We start from the raw sequence: 3,917 nt of genomic DNA on the forward strand, positions 1-3,917 counted from the left end.
CCGGCGCGCCCAGGCCCCGCCCCGTACGCTCCGGGCCCGCCTCCCCCCGTGCCGTCCCCGACGCCACGCCTCCGTCCTCTCCCGGGCCCCAATAGGGCGCGCTTCCACGGCGGCCCCGCCTCCTCCGGCGACTGGGCCTTGCGTCACTTCCGCCAGCTCCTGGGTCGGCGCTCTGTCCCTTCCGGCGCGCCCAGCCCAGATACGGGGCGTGGGTGTTTGTTTGATTGGACCCTGCCCTGCCTCGGAAATCTCCTCCGCACCTGGTGTCCCGCCTCTGGGTCCCGAGCGCTCCAGGTGTCGCGCGGTCAGGGCTCAGCTCTCGGGCCTTGTACCGAAGCCTCGCGAGCTGCTCACCTGGCGCCCCGGGCCAGGCGCCAGCGGGAGTGCAGGGCGCCTCTCTGTGCGGGGCGGGCTTCGGTTTTGGTGACATTCACCGTGACAGTCAGAGACTGACTGAAGGTTTTCCAATGCACCAAGAATTTCCTTCTGGTCTGTGGTTACTGCTTCAATCGCCATACTGGCGTCTTTGTTGCATCACTTATTAATGGTGCCATGCTGGCCTCGTTTCGTTTCCTATCACATCTTCAAGTAACGTACGATGGGGCAGTTGGGGTCCGTCCGAAATCAGCTGGAAGACTGCGGTGTTTCAGAGTCACCAGCCCAGCCAATGCCAGCGTGCTGCCCGGAACTGGTGCAAGAGACGGGAAGACGCTGCTCTGATGCGGCTTGGTCTGCAGCACCTGCCCAAGTGCTCCTTAAAACGCGGTTTTGTAGTGGCCTTAACATAGGATGTCAGGTGCGGCTCAGTAAACTCCTAGTCCAGTGGATGGGGGTGCCTTTATTTACAAGCGAACATGTCCGTTTTCAGCTGTTTTTAATTCATCCTAGGAAAATTGTTCTTTTTCAGAAGATTGTTATTTAAAAGTGTTCTCGCTTCCTGAAATCTAAACTCGTTTTCTCGCTTCCTGAAATCTAAACTGACCTGGGTTTCAATCTTAGTACTGATAATTAATTTTGACCTTTTTGTGATCAAATGCCCAATAGTCTTCAATCAGTGAATGTTGGTGGAATGACTGAATGACTTCCTAAATAATGACTATATCTTCTTTCCCCCTTTCGGCCTCTGAAATCAAGCTAATGTATTTCTGAAATAGTCTTTAAAATTCAACTATAGATGTTTAAAGAAACTGGTGTATTCATCCTATGGGATACTACACAGCAACAAAAAGGAACTTACTATTGATACACTTACTATTGTTACACTTACTATTGACACCAACTTACTGTTGCTACACCTTAAATGAATCTGCAGAAAAGCATACGGAAGAGAAAAGCCACTTGCTAAAACTTACATATTTTATAATTCCATATATAGTAAACTCTAGAAACGACAACATTATAAAAATGGGGAACCAATTTCACGATTGTCAAGGTGTGGGGATGGATCCCGGTGTTGATGGAAAACCTGTCTTGGTTGATTCAATGTCAGTGTACTGTTTGCAATATTGCACCATAGTTCTGCAAGATGTTACCGTTGGGGAAAACTGGGTAAAGAGTACATGTGATTTCTCTATATTATTTTTACAACTGCATGTGACACCTCAATTATCTCAAAGTAAAAAAGCTTAATTTAAAAAAATAGAACAGTACGCACTAGATGGACATGTGTCTAAAAACATTTATTGAAAGTAAATCTGGTCTCAGTGAAGGATATGAATGATCCTCAGAATCAATACAAATGATTAAAACATTAAAAAATTGATTCCACTAATCAAAACAATGCAAATTAAAACACAATGAGAAGTCATTGTTTACTTGTCAAATAGAAAAAAATTTTAAATTCAAATGTTCAGTCTTTGCAAGAGTACAGTGAAACAGAATTCTGAATATCTGGGGATAATGAAACTCTGAAAAATCTTTTGGAAATATTTATTGAGAATTAGAAACAAACAAAATGCTCAACAATCGAAGAATGGTTAAATTCGCTGGTATGTTCTTACAGTATTATGTAACCTTCAGAAATGCTTTTTTGAAAAAACTTGAATAACATGGCAAAATGCTGCTGAATAATGTGTGAAAAAATCAGAATAGAAAATATGTATTATGTATTTCAAATGATGTTTAAAACAGAACATATACATTGTTACATACACGTATATTCATAGGGGAATATAAAAGCTAGATGGTAACTATCAAAATATTAGCAGTTATCTCAAGATTGTGGATTTGGGGAGGTTTTATAATATATTTCTCTGTGTTTTCTCAATTTTTCTACAATGATCATTTAATACTTCTATAATCAAAAAAAGGTATTTTTTAATCTGGTGTATCAGCAGAAAGAATTAATTGAGAGCCAATTCAATTAAGTTTGATAACAAATGGAGACATTTAGAAAGTGATGAGAACTTGAATGTGGGTAGATTATAATAGAGTTGAGATACTTAATTTTTTTTCCTAGAAATGTGTTAAATATATTACTGCACGTGTAACACGGCATACTGTTTTACAGAAAATGTGTTACCAAGCTGAGATGAGAGGTTATTGGAACTTACCATGCAGTTTTCACCAAATTTGACATCAAGAATCTTATCTTTTTTGTAATGTAGCTTTAAATGTTTTTAACTATTTAGTTGAGTGATCATCTATTAGTTAAGCAGAATTAGCAGGGAGAAAACCCATAACTGGAAGGGAGGTTTGAACTCCATAATTTTACTGATGAGAAAGAAGACTCCTGTCATGTACTACGTAACAACAGGGATGGGTTCTGAGAAATTTGAGGTTTGGCAGTTTCATCATTGTGTGAACATCATAGTGTAATTACACAGACTTGAATGGTGTAGCCTATTACACACCTAGCTTGTGTCACCTGGCAAAAATAACTCCAGAAAATCCACCAAAAGAGTGGTTTATTCAGGAAAAGAAAAATAAACAAAAACCTCCAACTCAGGGCTGCAGCCAGCTGCCCACCGTGAGATAACCCTGGTTCCAAGATGGCTATTCTATTTATTAGCATCCCTCCCCCAGTACTTACCACAAAGTCCAACAGGAAGTCAGGGCTAGAGAGTTAACAAGGGGCCCAGCTCTGTCCATATCCTCCCAGCTCTATGGTTAAGCATTTTCTAAGATGCCAGTTCACATTTATCACCTATTGCTCCTAGGCTACAAGCCTGTAAAGTTTATTACTATACGGAATACTGTAGGCAATTGTAACACAATGGTATGTATTTGTGTATCTAAACAGAGAAAAAGTACAATAAAAACATGGTATAAAATATAAAAAATGGTACCGCTGTACAGGGTACTTACTGTGAATGGAGCTTGTAGGACTGGAGGTTGCTTTGTGTGAGCCAGTGAGTGGAGAGTGGATGTGAAGGCCTAGGAGATGATTAGACACGACTGTAGGCTTTAGACACACTGTCCACTTAGGTAACACTACATTCATAAACAAGATTAAATCAAGCACAAGAGAAAACAATGCAATAACAGATGCGGTAAATGAGAGATGCTGCCAGTGTAACGTGGCACACTGTTGTACAGCCAACGTTTTGTAGAAATGTAAAAAGTATACCCTAAAGTAATGATAGTATAGTGTCAATGTAAGAAATGTGCAAACCTGTAGAGAATTTTGGTAAGAGTTTATTTGAGCCAAACTGACGACATAAGAGTTTATTTGAGCCAAACTGATGACATCAAGATCTCAAATGCTGCAGAGAACAACAGTTTTGCAGTTTCTTTTACGGATTTGAAATTAAGGAGGGGGTGTAATGAAGACTGGAGAAAGCAAGGCAGGAATAGATTACAGGATAGTCAACAAGAATATGTGCTCCCTTCAGGGTCAACACCCCCTTCCAAGGGTATTACTCTGGCATTTCAAAGATGTGTTAACCTGGATACACAACAACAACAACGACAGGGCT

The sequence above is a fragment of the Rhinolophus sinicus genome, linkage group LG07 (genome assembly GCF_036562045.2).
Source record: "Rhinolophus sinicus isolate RSC01 linkage group LG07, ASM3656204v1, whole genome shotgun sequence".
Lineage (NCBI taxonomy): Eukaryota > Metazoa > Chordata > Mammalia > Chiroptera > Rhinolophidae > Rhinolophus > Rhinolophus sinicus.